At 39.0% G+C, this 20,412-nt stretch overlaps 1 protein-coding gene and 1 long non-coding RNA gene across 2 annotated transcripts in view; both read right to left on the bottom strand.

The window, feature by feature from the left end:
* The window catches only part of PKP4 (plakophilin 4), a 242,698-nt gene that overhangs the window by 221,421 nt on the left and 865 nt on the right, over nucleotides 1-20,412 (bottom strand). The gene's annotated exons all lie outside the window — the stretch shown is intronic.
* Nucleotides 828-7,442, bottom strand: LOC144930949 (uncharacterized). Its single transcript, XR_013636464.1, has 3 exons — nucleotides 7,058-7,442; nucleotides 5,511-5,553; nucleotides 828-2,172 (listed from the first exon to the last, which is right to left on the bottom strand). It is a non-coding gene; the product is annotated as an uncharacterized LOC144930949 (long non-coding RNA).

Here is a 20,412-nt window from a genome sequence, read left to right as displayed (position 1 = left end):
TGTTAAAATATTATATATTTGCCACTGAAGAAAAAAAATCCAGGATACATGATATTGTTTTAGTTAAATAAAACAATTTAAGTGTGTGTCTGGTGATGTTCTCCTCCTAATACAGCATGGCAAGAAAATCCAAATATTAATGATTAACCTGTTGAAATGGAGATAGTTCACCTCCCAATGACTTCATAAATATCTGCTTCAATTACCTTTGGTAAATGAAATAACCAATCATTCATTTTCTGATATAGCTGTAAAACTAATCTGAAAAGTTTTCAAAATAAATCACTTTAAAAATGTATAGTGTGTATCTTCTAAAAATGAAACCTGCATCTATTTCTGAGTTGTGAAGAATATGTATTAAGGTTATAATAACCAATAAGAATGTACTTTTATATAGAAATCCATGATTAAAACGAGTCTTCCTGACTGGGTAAAAAGCCTTGTGGATGCAGGGGAAGCAGTAGACATGGTATATCTTGACTTTAGTAAAGCTTTTGATACTGTCTGACATGACCTTCTTATAAGCAAACTAGAGAAATATAGCCAAGACAAACCTACTATAAAGTGGATGCACAACTGACTGGAAACCCATACTCAGAGAGTAGTTATCAATATTTCACAATCAAGCTGGAAGGGCATATCAAGTGGGATCCCACAGGGATCTGTCCTGGGTCTGATTCTATTCAATATCTTCATAAACGATTTGGATAATGGCATGGGGAATACACTTATAAACGTTGTGGACTATACCCAAACCGTTTGGAGGCTGGGATTGGAATGCAAAATGATCATTTTTATATTCATCCTTCATAATATGATCTAGTTTCCACTCTTTTTAGGACTCTTTTCCTGCAGCCAGGATGGTCTCTCATACTTCCTATCTTTGCTATACATTGGGATAGTTTGCTCTTTACCATCAATAATGTCTCTTTAAAAAAAACTGCCAACTCTCCTGAACTCTTTTTTTCCCTTAGAGTTTCTTCCCATGGATCTTACCTACCAATTCTCTGAGTTTGCTAGAGTCTGCCTTTTTGAAGGCCGCTGTCTTTATTCTGTTTCCCCTCCTACTATTCCTTAGAATCATGAACTCTGTCATTTCCTAATCACTTTCACACAAGGTGCCTTCTACCTTCCAATTCTCAACCAGTTCCTCCCTATTTTTCAGAATAAAATCTGGAACAGCCTTTCCCCAGTTGCTTTCTGAATAAAAAAAAGTTGTCTCCAATGCATTCCAAGACCTTGTTGGATTATCTGTGCCCTGCTATATTATTTTCCCAGCAGATCTCTGGCTAGTTGAAATCCCCCATCATCTCGAAGATCTGTGCTTTGGATGATTTTGTTAATTTAAAAAGAGCCTCATCCACCTCTGCTTCCTGGTTAGGTGGTCTATAGTAGATGACTACCGTGACATCAGCTTTGGTTTTTTTACTTTTTATCCTTATCCAGAGACTTTCAACAGGTCTGCTTCCCACTTCTATCTCAACCACAGTGCAAGTATCTTTGATATACAAAGTAACACCTCCTCCTCCCTTTTTTCTCAGCCTGTTCTTCCTGAACAAACTGTACCCTTCTATAGCAATATTTCAGTCATGTGAAATATCCCGCCAATTATGTTGTAATTGTGATTATTCACTAATATTTTTAAATCTTTCTGTGTATTCTCCATACTTCTGGCATTAGTATACAAACATTTAAGATGTTCATTAGATTTCCCCTCTATATTACCTTTTGTCTCTCTTTTGTCCCTGCTGTGATTGCCCATGTTCCTCCCAAATTGCGACCCTTCAACCAAGCCTCCATGTCCTGGACTTGGAGGGGCTTTTGTCTCCTGCCCTTGTCAAACCTAGTTCAAAACCTGTCTCACTAGATTAGCCAGGTTGTATCCAAAGATACTCTTCCCCTTCCTTGCTAGATAGACTCCATCTCTGCTCAGCAGTCCTTGGAACAACATTCCATGGTTGAGGAAGCCAAAGCCCTCCTGGTGACACCATCCACATAGTCATGCATTCATCTCCAGGATTTATGGACATGCTCAACTTTAAGATCATGAGTAATCCCCACTGAAATCACAGGGAGTAAAGTTACATACCTGTTTAACTGTTTGCAGAATCAGGGCTTAGTTTTCCAATATTTTGTTTTTTGCTTACAGCACTTTTGTAAAACTCAAATACCCTAATAGGAATAGTGTTAAAAAAAAATCCCACAGCATTTATATTTTAGTTCAATCTAATGAGCTTTTAGTTTCAAATAAGACTTACAAAACCTCAACCTAATTCAACGTCAATAACTTCAAAAGTGATTTAAATTATTTAAACCAATTATTTAAATTGCTCCACCCACCATAATGTAGACAATGGGTTAGAAATTGCTAGGAGGTGTTTCCTTGTGTGACAAGGATAATACTTAGAATCATCAATGTTCATCTGAATATTTGTCTACAATCACTAGTAGTACAATCAAAAAGTGGTAAGTGCCATGTCACTGATTTTTTTGACAGACAATGCAGGCAGTATAGCCAAGACGAGACTTGTGCAATTAACAGTTGGTATTACTATAATAGCACAGGGCTTTTCCACATATATTCCAAATTTATTATCCAAAGTCTTGGAAGGATAGATCAAATAATCTACATGATTACATTTCCACCCGCCCCCCCTCACTTTGCAGTTGATGAATACAAACAGGAAGGTGGCCAGACATTTCTCATGCCTCATGAAATACTTTTGCAAAGTGCCTAGAAGTTTGTTCAGAGTGGCCCAAATTAATGAAACCCTATGAAGGCCATTGGCAGAACTAAGTATTTGCCTAAGAGATCAAATATTGTCCTGAAGAGGTGCACTGAAGAATTACTTCAAATACTGAAGCCAGTAGCAATGGCACTTGATTTTCGATACTTGGTTGCCTACAACAGCTTTGCAACAGTATAATAGGATACCTTACCATGAATAAAACTGAAATGTCAGTTTAAAATATCTGACAGTTATTTATGTTTATGCTGTGTATATTATACATATATAATAGAATATCAATTAAAGTTCTTACTTTGCAATAGCACTGCTTTTCAAGTTAGGTTGAGACTTTGTAAATCTGACTTGAGTGATGGTGCGGGGGGAGGAATTTGACTTAAATCACCTTATTTTAAATCCCTTCACCCTAATTAAACAGACAACAACAAGATTAGTCTTATTGTAACATGGGTCATTCTGAAATTAAGGAAAGTATGTTCAGATCAAATAAAAGTAAGTGCTACCTGTAGACAGTGCATAGTTAATTTGTGGAATTCACTAGCACAGTAGCAACTGAGTTAAATACAATGGCTGAATAATTCTGTCTATGTTAATGCACCGGTTAGCTACTTTTGGACTTTTTAATTATTTACATACCCCCCCCAGAGTCAGAAGGGGAGAAAACAGAAAAATAATCAAATCCTAAGTTGCGGGGCACAAAACTGAATATTTCGTTCTTCCCTCCTTTCTATGAGCATTAAGTATTGGCTACTGACAAGTACAAGATTCAATGAACCAACAATTTGGCAAATCCTATATCCCCTTTAGCCTATTTATTTAGAAAATTTACCACATCTAAAGTTGTTGGTTTCTTTTTTTTAAAAAAAAAAAATCAATATCCAGCTTTGCAAATTACCTTTGAGGACTATTACAAATGTATCATGGCAACCATGCATGAGAACAAGACTCTGTTAATGCCATGCTAATGGCTTCAAACAAAAATGTATTGTATATACTTCTTCATAAGCCAAATTTTTTTAGTAAAAAAGGGAAGCATCAGAGAAGGGGGTCGGTTTATGAACGGGTATAGAGATGGGGGAGAGGTGGGACAAAGCCACTCTCCCGCAACAGAGGGAGCAAGGAGAGGCAGCAGAGCCAGCAGAACCAGAAGGGAAGAGGCAGGACCAAAGACTCTCCACTTCTGGCCATGCTGCTCTCCCCCAGCCTCTGAAGCAGCTGCAGCTCCGGGGCTGGCAGGCTGCAGATGCGCCGCCCAGCCCCGCCCGCTGGAACATGCTGCGGCCGCGCCATCCGGTCTGGCCTGCCGGAGCAAGCTGCAGCAGCGCTGCCCAGCCTGCCGGAGCAGCTCCAGACAGGCCAGAGACATCCTCCCCTAGCCTTCCCCAGATAAGGTGGGAAGGGAAGGCATGGGATGGGGAGAGTGTGGGGGTCCCGGGCTAGGGGTCATGTGGGGGGGTGGTCACAACTTCTCCCCCCAAAAAAATTTCCCCACCAGTTGCTGTCCTGGCCCGTCAAAGCAAGCAGCTGGTGTACCGGGACACTTTGTTTACTTAGGTTTATCTCTGTGCCTGCGGACACTCAAGGTAAACAAACCATCTCGGCCCGCCAGCAGCTTATCCTGATGGCCTGGGAGACAAAGTTTGCCAACCCCTGAATTATAGGGTCGGCTTATGAATGGGTCATAAAAATTTTCCATTTTTACTTATCCATCTTTGGTGGCGGGGGGTGGGGGTCGACTTATAAATGAACCGGCTTATGATTGAGTATATATGGTAATAAAAACATTGTTCACAGTTCTTCAAATGCTCTAGAGTAACACTAAGATAATTTAAATGTAAGTTTATCTAATAGAGTAGCAGGAACTGAATGTGTAGATTCTGAAGTTTCAAACATGAGAACTTATAGTACTCAAATTCTAAAATATAAAGACTGAAAAGCCCAATTAAAAAAATCATTGTCATTTGGCATTAATTTCCTATATATAATTCAGATGATATTGTAAATTGACAAATCAACATAAAATGGCAGCTATATTTTCTGCTTCAATGAATGGCAAATGCTATATTTTTCTTTCTTGTATAATTACACCTCTACCCCGATATAACGTGATCCAATATAACACGAATTCAGATATAACGTGGAAAAGCATTTCCCCCCCTCCCCAGCTTGCGCAAGCCTGGGAGGGAGTGGGGAGAAGCGGAGCGGTGGTGCACTCAGGGGAGGAAATGGAGCGGAGGTGAGCTGGGGTGGGGGTTGGGGGGGAGCCACAGCAAGTAACGGGGGGGCGGGGCGGCAGAGGAACCACTCCCTGCCCCAGCTCACCTCTGCTCCTCCTCCACCTCCTCCCCCAAGTGCGCCGCCACTCCACTTCTCCCCCCTCCCTCCCAGGCTTGCCCTGCCAAAACAGCTGATTCACATAGATTAACAATTTTTCTCTGTGGGTGCTCCAGTCCCGGAGACGGCGCCTATAGTAGCAGCTCTGAGCAGCGTGTTAAGGGGGCCAGGCTGGGGGGCAGTCAGGGAACAGGGAGGGTTGGATGGGTCAGGGATTCTGAGGGGTTAGTCAGGGGGTGGGAAGTAGGTCGGGGCCAGGCTGTTTGGGGAGGCACAGCCTTCCCTACCCGGCCCTCCATAGCAAGTTCGATACAACGCGGTTTCACCTATAACACGGTAAGATGTTTTGGCTCCTGAGGACTGCGTTATATCGGGGTAGAGGTGTATGTTTATTTACTGTATGATCCAGATGGCAGGAGGGAAACTTACCAGGTAACAGTCACTTAATTTTTGGCAACATATTTTTATTCACCTTCAAAACAATAAAAAGAAAATTCAGAGTAACTCAAACCTACAAAATCATTCAGTGTAGGCTGATATTTGATCTTTTGGCTAAAACAAAGTAGAATAGTATTTTGTTATCTAATACAGACTCAATCTGAGACATTATACCCTGGATTTGCAAGTGGATGGGCTTTTTCTAATTTTTTTTTCTATCTACAACTCTGGCCTGATAGCTAACACTGTTGTATAAAATGCATAATGAAACTCCAGTTGTAACTATTGTACTTTTTTGTTTTAAGACAGCTCTGAAGTGGCTAATTGCACCCCTGAATTTTACAGAAAACTAGCTGAAACATTCTATTATTGTTATCCCATCCTCTCTCCACTTGCTAATGTTGCCAACCTGTTACCTCTTGTACTTAGAGAGTAAGCGCTTTGGAGGAGGGACTATCATTTACTAAGTATCAGTTCCAACCCAAGAATGACGGGGCCTCAGTCTGGTTGAGGTGTCTGAGCACTACTATAATACAACGATAAACTTGCTTTTACCAATGTTATCTCGAACTATTATTTGAATGTTTTGTATCTTATTTTCTTGTATTAATTGTTAAGTTTCTTTGCTGATTTGTTTCAAAGAAAAATAAAGCACAAGATAACTATGTAACCTGACTTTTGAAAATAGTTTTTAGATAAAACTATAATAGTTGAAGCAAGTGTGCAGCACACCATCAAGTCAACAACGATGTAGTGTAGATGCAGCAACTCTATGCTAGTAGACTATGAAGATTTCTTTTTGCATAGTCCTTTAACCGAAGACAGAACATTCAATAACACATGAAAATTTAAAAACACCTTTTAAAATGTTTCTTTCTATTAGGAATGATAAAAGTATATTATATACAAACCTGTTATATTTTGTTCTTTGGAGGAAACACCTTGTGAAATATATTTTGTTGTAATTTTTTTAAAAGGTATTTTTGACTAAAAGCAGCACAGAGGTCAAGTGCTTTTCCCTTCACTTATGACTTTTTTTTTAAAACTATGACAGTTTGTCTAGTGCAGTTTTTTAAATTGTGATGCTACAAAAAGTAGCTTTTTACAAGTGAAGTGTTAACAAACTGAAGGAATGATACTAGTATGTCCTACTGCATTTCAGTACATTACATAATCAGTATCAATCTCATAAGTGCAACTGGCTCTAGAAGCAGCTTCCCAAGTATAATTTTTCTTGCATTTACACAGACAGCATTTACTTGATGCTCAAGAGAGCATCACTCCTACCCATCAAAAAGAGTAACTTATACCATATACACAGCCTTAGAAAGAGTAGATTTCTATTGGTATGTCGGTAAATGTTTATTTCACTGTATATAAAAAAAAAACTGATGTAAAATACTTGCATCAATAATAATCAAAATTTACAGATAGGCAAAGTTAGAAAAATGCTGCTTGAGAGTTTATTTAAAGCTATTTACTTAGTATATTTTAAAACAGGATGCTGATAATTTGTGTTTTAATGGTTATAGTTTTACCTTTTTGAATCTCCACGTCTACTGTAATTATAGTTGTCTGACCCCCCAAATTTCCTACAATTGAAAATTTAAATAAATAAAAATTGAAAAAGATACTTAAAAATAAACTTGTTGAAATTATAAGAAAAATATTGAATTCTGCCAAGCCTACCTATGTCCCAGCATCCCTATTGCAACACTAAAATGAAACTTCCATTAGGGCACACTACATTCCAATAGTACAGGTTAATGGATGTTCAATAAAAGGATTGCTTAAGTTAACAATTTAAAATCTACTTTGTATGAATGGATCTTCAATTAATCAGTCATACAATCAGGGAAAAGCTTGCCAATCCAAATAAATAAATACATATTTGTCAGGGTGGATTTAATTTAAATCATGATTTAAATCACTAATCAGGAAGACTAGATTTAATAATGGTTTTCTACATAAAAGCATTCTTGTTGGCTGTTATCTTAATACATATTCTTCACAACTCAGAGATAGATGTAGGTTTCATTTTTAGAAGGTACACACTATACATTTTTAAAGTGATTTATTTTGAAAACTTTTCAGATTAGTTTTACAGCTATATCAGAAAATGAATGATTGGTTATTTCATTTACCAAAGGTAATTGAAGCAGATATTTATGAAGTCACTGAGAGGTGATCTATCTCCAATTCAACAGGTTAATCATTAATATTTGGAGGATTTTCTTGCCATGCTATATTAGGAGGAGAACATCACCAGACAGACATTTACATTGTTTTAGTTAACTAAAACAACAACATTATGTATTCTGGATTTTTTTCTTCAAAAGCAAACATATACTATTTTAACAAAACAAGCATACGTCCCTCGCTTCTCACATTTATCTCCAGACTTCTTGTCCTTGTCCAGATCTATTCTGCCCCCAACAATCTTCTATTCATTGAACTTTTTGAAACTTTGCACTTTTAGAGAGAGGTAAGGGATTGACTGTGTGTACACAAACTTGCAGAAGGACAACAGGGTTGAGGTCTGTTATTTCTCACCTCTATATATTATTTATTTAAAACAGTTTTGCTGTTAAGAAGCATGTTATCTCTGGATACACAAACTGCAAAACTAAGCATCCCTAATGGTATCTTCTCGACTGAGCAGTGAGTCCCATTGGGTAGATAGAAAGATTAACCTAAATAATCTACACAGAAACCCCTGGAACCCTATAAGATTGGGTCCCTAATCCATGAACTACTGGAACTCATTTACACAACTTTTTTTAAATGTTACAAGAATATATTGTCTCATACTATAGAATTAGAATTTATAATCCCTATTCCACGATGAGATACATTATAGCTGGAAGATATCTTAATTCAAACCATCTTTAGATGTGTTTTTCCTCAAGAAGCATTTTATCAAAAAAATCTGATTTAAATAAAAAAAATACAATTTTTATTTTATTTTTAAATCATTGATTTTTATCCACCCCGATATTTGCAACAACTGAGCAATTACTGGAATTCAAGGAAAATTCAACTGGGAGTTCTCTGCTTAGATGCTTTTTTTGCAGGTAAGGGGGGAGTAGCGAACAGAGAGGCACAATAAACTGGAAACATTCTCTCACCCACTACATATTTTATATTTCTGGCACAGATGGCATAAGCAAAATATCTCATCCCATCCCAATTTAATTTGCCTTTAGTTAGTTTTCAGTTAAATTTAAACACGTAAGAATATAAGTCTTCAAATGAATATTTTTCAAAAATTTGTTCATAATAGGTAAAACTCACCTACATATGTACAGCAAGCCTAAAGCTTTCCATGCCACTTAAGCCCCATATAGTGGGACTGCATCAGAGGACATGAACGGAAGAACTGTGTAAGCAGGCTTCTGTATTCTGTGTGCCTTGAGGGGAAAAGGAACACAGGCCTCATACCCCCTGTGGGAGATACATAGTGACCTTGGTTGCAAACTATTCCCGTGTACTATCATCCGCAGGGGGGCAGGCAATGCAGGCACAACAGCTGAAGGATAAACTTCATTCACCATCCCAACTACACTTAGTGCCCCACACAAAGAGCAAGTAATCAGAATTTGTTCAGCAGGAGTGAATTTCACCCATAATGCTTGTTAAATTAAGCATGGAACATTTTTTTCAGCATGCTGTGCTGCAGTAGACAAGTTTTAGCTTGCACAACTTCATATGATTTACAGTGCTTTTTTCTAAAGTCACAAAGAAAAAACTGCTTTCTGTACTTTGCAACTTAAAGATAAGCACAATTTTTGATTCACAGAATAGTTAAATTCCAGATGAAGATATTAAATTAAATCAATATTATTCTCAATCACTTGGAATTATGTTACATACAAAAACTGCTAAAAAAAACCATTAAGATTATGAAGTTAAGCATTCAAATGTTAGGAAATGCCAAAATTAAGGTTGCTTTCTATTAGTATGGATGCATTGTTCTGGACTGAAGTAATAAAATCATCAGTATTTCTAGCCTATCCAGCAAAATGAAGGCAGAATTAAAAATAGGGGTTTGGCTTTGTTTTTTTAAAATGACAAAACTGAGAGCTTATGGTACATTTTCTGAACCCCAAAGGCTTTTCAATACAACTATCTCCAGAATCAAGGAGAGACAAAACTAACCACAAGTTAAACTGGAAATAATCAATTACTGTGTTGACGTGATTGTTACATTTAACTTTCCCTCTTTTTCTGACTTTAATACAAGACAAAATACCAAACCTATTGAGGCTACTAGAGGGTCTGTGCAGGAGCAGTGGATTCAGGAGACTAAAACAAAAACTTAGGACATGTCTACACTTAAAAGGCTGCATCGGCGCAGCTGTACCAATGCCACTGCACCGGTGTAGCATTTTAATGAAGATGCACTATGCCAACAGGAGAGAGCTATCCCATCGGCGTAGTTCATCCACCTTCCTGAGAGGTGGTAGCTATGTCGATGGGAGAAGCTCTCCCATTGAAGTCAGAGCTCACAGGGACAGAAGGGGATGAAGGATAAACTGCAGACCACTTTTTCTGCAGAGCTGAAAATAAGGGACACTGAATGAAGTATAATAGTCACTGCTTGCTTAATCTTCTCACTAAAATGAAGTCATAAGAAGAATGATCTAGAGTCCAAAACAGTAAGACCTTGCAATTTATTTTTTTTAAGTACCTTTGAAGGCTTTTAGTACTTCATTAGAAGACCCTTGGTCCCCAGGTTGCCTCATTAGTAACAAATCATGAGTCAAAACTACTAAGTGAGAAATATTTGGATGCAAGCAAAGGCTGAAGAATGAGGCATGGTGTTGCAATGTAATCCTAAATAAATTCCCTTCCAGAAGCTGTGGGGGGAAAATTCCAAGCTAGCTTTCATGGGGGGTGTGGGAGGGAGAAGTGGGGGAAAAAAAACCACCATAAAATTAATGTTTTAGCCAAAACCCCATTTTGCCCAGAATCCCTGAATAACTCAGTAAGTCCAAGTTTACTAATGAAGCTGCAGACAATAGGAGTTTGAAGATGCCTTGCATTAGGTTCACTATGTTCTGAAGGTTCTGTTTGATTTTGGATACCCACATCCAATTAACAGTATAAGGAAGTTGTGATCAGCAAAGATTAAAAGTATGACTAACATCTGGACTTTGACTATTTTCTATCAGAGGGAAGGTGGAAAAAAGTAGTAACACTTGATGTGGACCTCAGTTAATTACCAAGAAACCCTTGCTCAAGCTTCCGGACATCTATGTTGTTAATAAGATTTGTGAACTTTGCAAGACAGTGATGATCTAGTCTCCTTGAAGGAAACAGTAATTTTGTTATTATCTGTTAGAGGCTCTCCGGGGTTAGAGCCCTACTTGCTTGTTAGAAAGTGTCCAGGGTGAGGTTAGGAAAGGGGAAATAACTTTAACTTGGTGAGATATAAACTAGCTGGCCTCTTGCTAAGGGACTTGATGTAAGGTTTTTTTTATTTTTTTTTCCCAAGCGACCTTCCTTGAAGGTTTCTGTACATTACAGAATATTTTCATCTCTCTCAAACACCTGATGTTATAGTGTTTCTAACAGCGATTATAGTGAACCTCTTCCCTGAGCCAGGTGTGGGCTCCCCACTCAGGGTGACCAGATGTCCCGTGTTTATAGGGATAGTCCTGATATTCAGCGCTTATGTAGGCACCTATTACGCTGCACACCCCATCCCGATTTTTCATATTTGCTATCTGGTCAACCTATCCCCACCTCAAGATCTTCTCTACACTACATGAGCTACCATTACTGACAATGAGTATCTGCAATAGGTGCAGCAAAAGTGATACTAACCACGGTTTAACTACAAGTGTAACCAAGGACAAATTGTTCATTTCAGAAATAGTAATAAAAACCTACGGTCTCCGAAAAGATGCTGAACATTGTTTGTAGTTAAAAGTAGGCTTGGCATAATTAGATTTTTCTTATATATGTATATAATTTTGACAGATAATATCTATGTTTATTTTTAAGCTTTTTTATTTTTATCTATTTAAATTTTCACAGTTGAGGAAAATAATGGCTGGGTCAGATAGTAATTCTTTAAGGACAGTGAGATTCAAAAGATTAAAGATTTAACACACAAACTGTCAACATTACATGTCAAAACTTACAAAGTAAATATCCTTATACCAAAACTCTTAAGTTTTCAAGCAGCATTTTTCTTATTTTGCCTATCTGTAAATTTCAATTATTGATGGAAATATTCTTCATTAGTTTCTCTGTATATGGTGAAATAGACATTTACAAACATTTACTTATAAAAAAACCCAGTGCTTCCAAGCCTACCTGTAGTTAAGTCTTGGTCAGCACCAGTTCTGCTGCATCCACTGCCAGCAATGAGTACTTATTGAAGTGTAGAGAAGGCTCAAGAAACTAACCTCTCTAGGAAGTCATAAAGAGGGAGTGTCTGTTGGAAGTTTGTTACAGAACAAGGTCGCCTATAAGTTTCCAAAGGAGAACATCTGTACCTCATTCAGGACATCAATGTATAAATGGCCTACTTATTCAACCAGGATATTAAGATCACAATATATTAGACAAAACTTAACGGAGAGTTTGATATGCTGGATACCCTTTAAACTTTTAATTTAAACTCAGCTGGGATAGGCAAAGAAGGAAAAATCTCCAGAAACCTCTCCCGCAATACAAGGAAATTTAGAAGTTACATTTAGGAAGTGGAAGCTTTTTCTGTCATACATATTAAAATCAACAAATTTGCATTGTGATTGTCAGACACTGAAGGCAGATCTGAACTGGTACATGTCTTGTTAGAGTAAAACCTTTGTTCCACAGGAGTTAAGTGTCTTCAAGGACTGCTAGACAGAACTGTCCTGACACAATATGGGGAGGTGGAAAAGGTGGTGGGGACAGTCGTCTGTAAATACTGTACAAGATTTTTTTGTCCTAGAAAGAGGAGTGGACCAAAATCATGAGGAAGTCAGATGTAAAGCTTACGGACCTTCTTCAATGAGACTTCACCTCCCAGACAGCTTAATCCCATTAGAAAAAGTGAGTGAGTGCTTCTTGACTTATATAAAACCAAAAACACTTAGCTAACTCTGGTATACTGAAGTATTATAGAACAAAAATAGGTTTTTCCAAGGATCTCAGAAACCCATGCACCCTGGATTAGAATTAGCATCTTTAAAGACTTTACAGCCCCAACACATGGACTTTTGAAAGAAGATAGCAGAAGCAAAACATTCTTAAACTATTTCTACACCACTTAGCTAGTGGATTTCATTCACCTAGGATTCTCCTTTTTAGAGGACTTAACTTGGTTTCAATCCCCTAGTTCAGCTGTCTCCACTGGAGAAGATCTCAGATTCCTCTTGAGCTAAGCAAGGGGAAAGATGTTCCCTGCTCAAATACTCTAACATTTCTGTCCTAAAATCATCTTACCTAGGAATACTGAGATTAGTTAGAAGTAAATATAAAACTGCAGTGAAGGGTTAAAGAAAATTTGCTAAGCCGTACTGCCTTCTTTAAACCTGCTTTGAGCCTAAGGACATGGATGTAATGAGAGGGTCTTGTGGCTTTAAGGTAACCAAAGAGAGTCTTGGCCCCTGCACAGGCACACTGAACAGGAAGTTCCTCCCCCACTCCACCCTGGCTGGGATTGTAGCCAGAGAAGGAGCAGTCAATTCAGAAATGAAAGCATTTGGAGTGAGTGTGTGCGTGCGGGGGAGGAACCTGGGTGTTGGTTGTCTACACAGAGCCTAGAGAGGCAACTAAACTTTCCTTACAAGATTTGTAGTTTGATACTAGTTATGGAGAGAATAAGGGAAATGCCAGCAAGTAAACTGACAGTGTTGGTTCAAAAACTGCTCTCCTGCTGTTCTTATGGTAGTACTGTTTGTCAGAAAGTGGAGGATGGACTCACAACACAATGGAGGCATGAAGTGATCATGAAAGAAAAGCTGATCTCTGCTAAAGCTGGACCCCTTGCCATTTACCCAATTCACTGTACAGCAAAGCAAGAAGAAGCTGTGTTTGGTTCCAGGGAGGAGTGCTCTGCAATAGGGAGGTAAGCACTAACCAAGATTTTTTAGGCAAACAAATTGGCCTCCTATGCACCATACTGCTTTCTAAACAATTGCTGCTGAGGTGTTCAATTACTGATAAATGCTCGTCATCTACTGCTAATTTAGGGGAGTCCTCAACTGTCCCCAAAATGAATGTATAAAGACCTCCTCTCTCTTCCAGACAGAGACCAAACTAGAGGGGAAAGGAGAAAACTACTAAGAAAAAACAAAAACAGAGAAATACTTTTTCAGATGAAATAATTCTTTGCAAAAGGCTTTCATATCTCACACACAAAGAAATCTCCGCTTGCACAGAGCAGAATAGACACTCTGAAGAGGGCTGCCAGATTCAGATTTCAGCTGTCCTGGTCCCTACTTCCCACACCTCCACAAAGATAGAGGAACTGTCTCCTTCCAATTTGACTAGATCAAAATACCCATGGGTTATGTTTTCTGTCCAGAGCAGTGGATCCATCACAAGAAAACACGAGTAAAATAGAGAAAATGACAATTATCTGATCCTGGGCATGTGTAGTATTTAAAGATACAGTGTACAATAGCACAACTTGGGTTTTAAAGATGAAGGAACACAAATACTCCACTTTTAGCATTTTTATATTAAACTTATAAAATTGAAAGATGAGTTAATAGGGCTTTTCAGTCTATATTATGTCAATATTATAATTGACATACTTTTAAAACTAAAAATGACACTAATATCAGCTTAACACCCTCACCTTTCCCCCAGGAGGAGTGCCCTCAAGAACAGAAAAACTACCAACAAAGTGTTTCAATACAGTGTTTACAAAAGTCCTGTAAAACAACTAATTGAAAGTTAGAAAGGAGAGTTTCTTTTTCAGCTAAATACTCATTTGTATTTTTAAAGAAATATCTGTTCCTGTTACAGCCAGGGCTATAAGAATTATGAGCTAAGTTCATTTGGTGATGTGTGACTGATCATCTTGTTTATATTTGAACATGCCACAGTTATCCTTAGAGTTTACTCTTAGATTTAACAGTTAAAATCTTGTACAAGGGCAAATCTAAGTATAGAAACTTCTTGGTAAATAAGCAATTCAATGTTGTACCACTAACACAGGGCTGGGAAAACATTTGGCCCGAGGGCCACATCTGGGTATTGAAGTTGTATGGTGGGCCATGAATGCTTATGAAATTGGGGGTTGGGGTGCAGGAGGGAGTGAGGGCTCTGGTGTGGGTGCAGGCTCTGGTGTGGGGCCAGTTATGAGGTGTTTAGAGTGTGGGAGGGGGCCTCTAGGATTGGGGAGGGGTACGGGAAGGGGGTGAGGGCTTCAACTGGGAGTGTGGGCTCTGGGGTCGGGCTGGGGATGAGAATTTTGGAGGGCAGGAAGGGGGGGGGAAATCAGGGCTGGGGTGCAGGAGGGGATCAGGGGTTCATGCTCCGGGCGGCGCTTACCTCAAACAGCTCCCGGAAGCAGCAGCATGTCCCTCCTCTGGCTCCTACATGGAGGTGAGGCCAGGCGGCTCTGCATGCTGCCCCATCCGCAGGCACCTCCCCTGCAGCTCCCATTGGCCGTGGTTCCCGGCCTATGGGAATTGCAGGGGCAGCACTTGGGGCAGGGACAGCATGTGGAACCTCCTGGCTACTCCTACGCATACGAGCCAGAGGGGAGACGTCGCAGCTACTGGGAGCCATGCAGAGTTACGGCATGTGCAGAGTGGAGAAAGCCCCCGACCCCGTTCGAGCACTGGAGCGGGGCAAGCCCCGGACCTCACTCCCCGGCTCAAGCACCGGAGTGGGGCAAGCCCCGGACCCCACTCCCCAGTGGGAGCTCTACAGCCGGATTAAAACATCTGAAGGGCCGGATGCGGCCCTCAGGCCATAGTTGCTCACCCCTGCTCTAACAGATTGGAATTTAAAGGGTGAGGGACTTTCTTCAAATATTCAAAAACTGAAATATAACCTTCTATTTTCAGAAATCTCAAGTAGGAAAGCATGTCAAAAGTCACCAAAGGACTCCACATCACAAGATTTTTAAAAAAAGATTAGAAGCAAAACTGCAACATGTTGCCCAGAAAATACTACTTAATGTGGCATTGAAGCAGTTAACCAAGTTTCCTACTAGACATTTATCCTGTAAGTGTTGCCAGCCTACTGAACACATTTTAACAAGTTTGTTATGTGAAGTTCCACTATAAAGTTTGGATACAAGTTTAAAGGAATGGTTTGCAGTTTAAGTAAAGTAATCAGTTTATTCAATCTGTAATGCTCTATGATTAACTGTTCATCATCACATACGTTTCCTGTGTGCCCTCACTATTATAATTTGCATTATATTAGTCACTACAGGTCACAAACAAAAATCAGAGAGTCAACTGTGGTAGGCACTGTACGCAATAGAAGATCAGGGCTGGTCCTAGAGATCTTGCAGTCTCAGGCTACGTCTTTATGCACAGTTGCACTGCCTTATCTAGATCATTTAAAAATTGATGTAGTTAAACAACTGCAGACCCTCTATTAGGTGTGCTTTGAATGGGCTTAAACTGGTTTAGCATCAGTCAGTAAATTATTAAATTAAGAAACAGTCTGCAAAATCGTGTTATGAGCCCTGGAAGTACAGGTAATTTTGGAAGAAACACTGCAGGGGGAAAACTTGCCTCTGCAACAATGTTTATAAGTGCACTCCCTGTCCTGCAGTGGTTAGGTAAGTGGCAAACTGAGATTTCTGTTCTAAACTCTTTGTTACCTCAGCCTCCCACTCCATTTTCTATTTCATCCACCTGTTGTATCATGACACATCGGTTCTGAACTCTGTGGGAAAGGGCCTGTGTTCTTTGTTACTTACCCATTTGCCTAGCAAAATAGGTCCTGAACATTGATAGGGGTTCCTAGGTGCTATGATAATACAAATGAAAATAAGCAAGGGTTAAACCAGTTCAATTGTTTCTACATGAGCGGTTTGCACCAATTTATCTAGTTTTAAAATCTATTTAGTTAAGAAAGTTCAACTTTTCTCCTATAGACAAGGTTGAAGTTGAATGCAACAGTAGGTATAAAGTACAATAGGAAGGAGCTGAGGAAGAAGAATGAGGGAGCTGTTTGGACAATAAAAAATGTTGAGTAGTAGGTATCTAAATGCCTATGCTTTTCCAACAAGAATCTCAGACCCTCTTACTATTCCATTCAGTTGTTGGTCGTTTTGTTCTCTCAGCACATATAACAAGCATATCCTGGCAATAAAGCTAGTGATCATGGACATGTTTATTCTGCCTACAGCAATACACTCTACTATGATCACTAAGCTCCTTGGACTAGTCACAGTGCTTCTTATAATTACAGAATGTCACAACAGAATGTCAGAGGCATGCCTCAGAAGTTGATTCTTCTGTACTTAGTAATACAACAGATTTCTTTTACTGAGATGCTGTTGGAAAAAGTCCCATATTCTGTGATCTCTTCATTACTGGTGAAGTACTAACGTGTTTAAATAATCCACATGCAAGTCTCAATAACATTGTGTCACCGTTAACTGTACTATCTGCTGCATAATACCTAATCAAAAGAGAGGTGAAACATTCAATTGTATCCAAGTAAAATGAAACAAAAGAGCACTTATGAATGACTCAAGTTGTGAATATGCATAGTTTTTTCCCCAAAAGTTCACAGAATACATGCAGGGTTTTTTTACGCCTATCATTTGATATAGCACACATTAAAAACATACAACACAGCTCTTTTACAAGTTCTGTAGAGGTGCTTATTCTCATAATTTTCATAACTGTCTAATATAGGCAAAGTAAAAATAGAGAACTACTTGTTACATTAGATACCATTTTCAAGTTTTAAAAATTAACTTCAACAAAAGTCAATATTTTGCCAACATATGAAGCTGCTAGAACATTAATAAAATACTATATCACATTACTTTTTTTCTTTTACCTTTTAAACACATCTGCAGCACACAGAGCAGTAAATGAGAATGCTATGCTTCAAAAGAATGCCACACAAGGTATGTAACATTTCCAATCAGAAAACTGAGGTGAATTCTCTCCCTGTATAAAATGTATTTTCTCAACAAAAACAAACAAACAGAAAACTTCCTTAAAGTGTACCAGTTTGATTAAAGCATATAACTTCTACTGTCAGGAGGAACAAACAAACAAAAAACCTCTTATTTTTTCATTTTCTGTTGAGTTTGAAAGTTGTTTAAGCCAGAGGCCATGCTCTACAACCTCTGCCCCCTTCACCTTTGATTGGAAGATACACAGCATATTGTTCATGCTACCTACATGCAAACAAAAATAGTTTTAGTAGCATATTCCAATGGTCAGACAGCACTTACAATTTTATCAAAGTGAACCAGTATTAGTTGAACTTTTAAAGATAGATATTTTAGTTTCATTTGTTTCCTAATTTAAAAATACAGTTAAAATTGAGAGTTACGTTCCAATATTTTAATTTTCAGAGGTATCAGAAATTCACCAAATGTCAATGTCTTTCCAAGACAAAAAGTGTACAGTCTACCTATTCAATAAGTCAAGAAAGCTTTATTCTCCCTGCCCTTCCCAAGTCTTGTACAATGATTAATAAAAGGAGTGACAGCCTTCAGCGGAATCAAAAGCTAGCTATAAAGTATTATTATTCTGAGGCCACACCTGTCCCTGCAAACAGAGAGTTTCATTTTTAATTATATATCACATGTGCATTTGGACTGTTATTTAAAATGAATATGCAGTGGAAAATTAGAAGGACAACACAAGGCTTAATCTACCCTGGGCTACATACATATTTATTTCAACTGTAGTAAGATATTGTACATATTTTTATATCAAAGTAGAGTTGGCTTCTGAAAATTAGTGTTCCTATGAGAACAAATATATACAATGTTCCTGTACACAATTTAGGATTTCCAACTTTCATTGACCATAGAAATACTGGTTTGTGCAGAAACACCCCAGAATCCAAGAATTTTAAAATCCATTTTCACTCTTCCTATTCTGCACTTCTCAATACCTTCCCTCCAGACAGGATGGGTGTGTTGACTGGTAAATCATGTTTCCCAATTTCCTTATTCTTTTTGTGTGACTGTAGCAAAATGTCCATGCACAGACAAGTTACTAAACTCAGTCTATCCTCAGAGGCAAATGTGTTGGCTGTAAAACAGCTGCATGTATCATTACAGTCACCCAGAAATGCTCTTATTTTGAAGATTTGTCACTTTTCTCCTATTTGTGTTGCTTATTGATCAAGCAAAAAGGCTGCCAAGTTACCAGATTCCCATAGCTGTGCTTCCTACCACCAGCAGTAGAGGATTTTAGGGCTTAGATAGTTTTCTTCATTGAAGGTTTGGGTACTGGTGTGCAATCTGAAATGTAGTTATATCAAAAGCATACCTAAACTTTAAATTGTATTCAACATACATAATCAGTGACTGCAGATCACCTCATGGCTTGTGGACATAAGGCAGTTCAGTATAATAATCACAGCGGAGGAATACAATGCTGTTTCCTTAGCTTAAAAAATACCCTCAAACAGATTTAACAGTTCAGCTTGATATCCTGATCATGGGGCCCTATTAACAAACCTGTCTCAAACAATGTTTGTCAAAGCAGCAGTTTACACAATAGTTCTTGGACTTGATCAGTAACTACTACAGTTTCTTTAGCTAAGCACTGTGTAATTATTTTCTTTGATCTGACAGAGAAAAATAAGCCACAGACAGAAAATAATCACCACAAGACTATGCACAGACACCCATTACTAGTATTCTGTTATTTTATCTACAGCTCGACTATTGTTTTCTAAAAGTTTTCTAAATCTCTTTTTCTCTCCCCATCACTCCCAAATCACTTCCTCACAAATATCAACTTAAATGGCTATGACAGTTTGAATAGCAGAATGAAAATTGCCCTGGTGCTAACAAATGTAAATCCGGGGAAAGACGTGGTGGCGATTGTTGCCTCCTGCTGGGTTTCTGTGCTGTTTCAGATGGTAATTGACACGCCCTGTAATTTAATAGTACCAGACCGTTCTATCTGTCCCATCTCTGGCAAAACACTGCCTCTCTGTTCCTTTTCATTACGTATTACGTGAGAGTATAAATACAAGCTGAGTATGATAAAGAGCGGTAGTTCATGTTAAACAAGAAGGATCCATGCACAGAAATATTTTCCAGATTAGATCGCCGTTCACAAGTATTAACAAAAACATATAGCGAAATGTGTGTTGCGGCAACACCACACACGATGAACATTTTTCTTCTCCTCCCGCCCGCCCCCGCCGCTACCACCACCAAGCTTCTGCAGCTCGGTTAAGGAACATACACCAAACAATTTAAATACCAATTGCACAAATGTTTCAGCAAAAACTTGGCGCAGAAATCAAAGGCCCTTGATAACGGGGAGGAAGTGAATATCCAGCCTTGCTCAACTCGGGTGCGGTGAGGGACAAGTAACCTTCAAACTGATCTCATCGCGGAGAAATGCAGCGAGAATCTAATCTGAACCTATGCAATGCCATGCCGAAGGCATTAAGGCAAGCAGCCACCGCTCCTGCCCGCTCTGCAGCATGGAAACACAGAGAGGTTCGCTAGCTCCCGGGTAGATGCTCTAGTGACCTTTGACTATTGGAGGAGAGCTGGGCAAGGAGCGATCTGTTGCAGCGCGTTGTGTGCGCGCTTCCCCTGGCGCATTCCTCGCATTCCAGCACAATCTAAAGCCCCAGGAACAAACAGCGTGTGTCCCCCTCGCCTCCCCCGGCCCCACACACGGTACGAGCCGCACACCTGCCTTCTCATCCGCCCTGCGCTCCGCTCCGCAAGCGCCGTTTGTCGCACTCCTGGAACATGCCG

Source organism: Lepidochelys kempii, chromosome 11 (assembly GCF_965140285.1).
Source record: "Lepidochelys kempii isolate rLepKem1 chromosome 11, rLepKem1.hap1, whole genome shotgun sequence".
NCBI lineage: Eukaryota > Metazoa > Chordata > Testudines > Cheloniidae > Lepidochelys > Lepidochelys kempii.
Note: the sequence above shows the minus strand (reverse complement) of the source record. Positions and strands in the feature narration are given on the sequence as shown.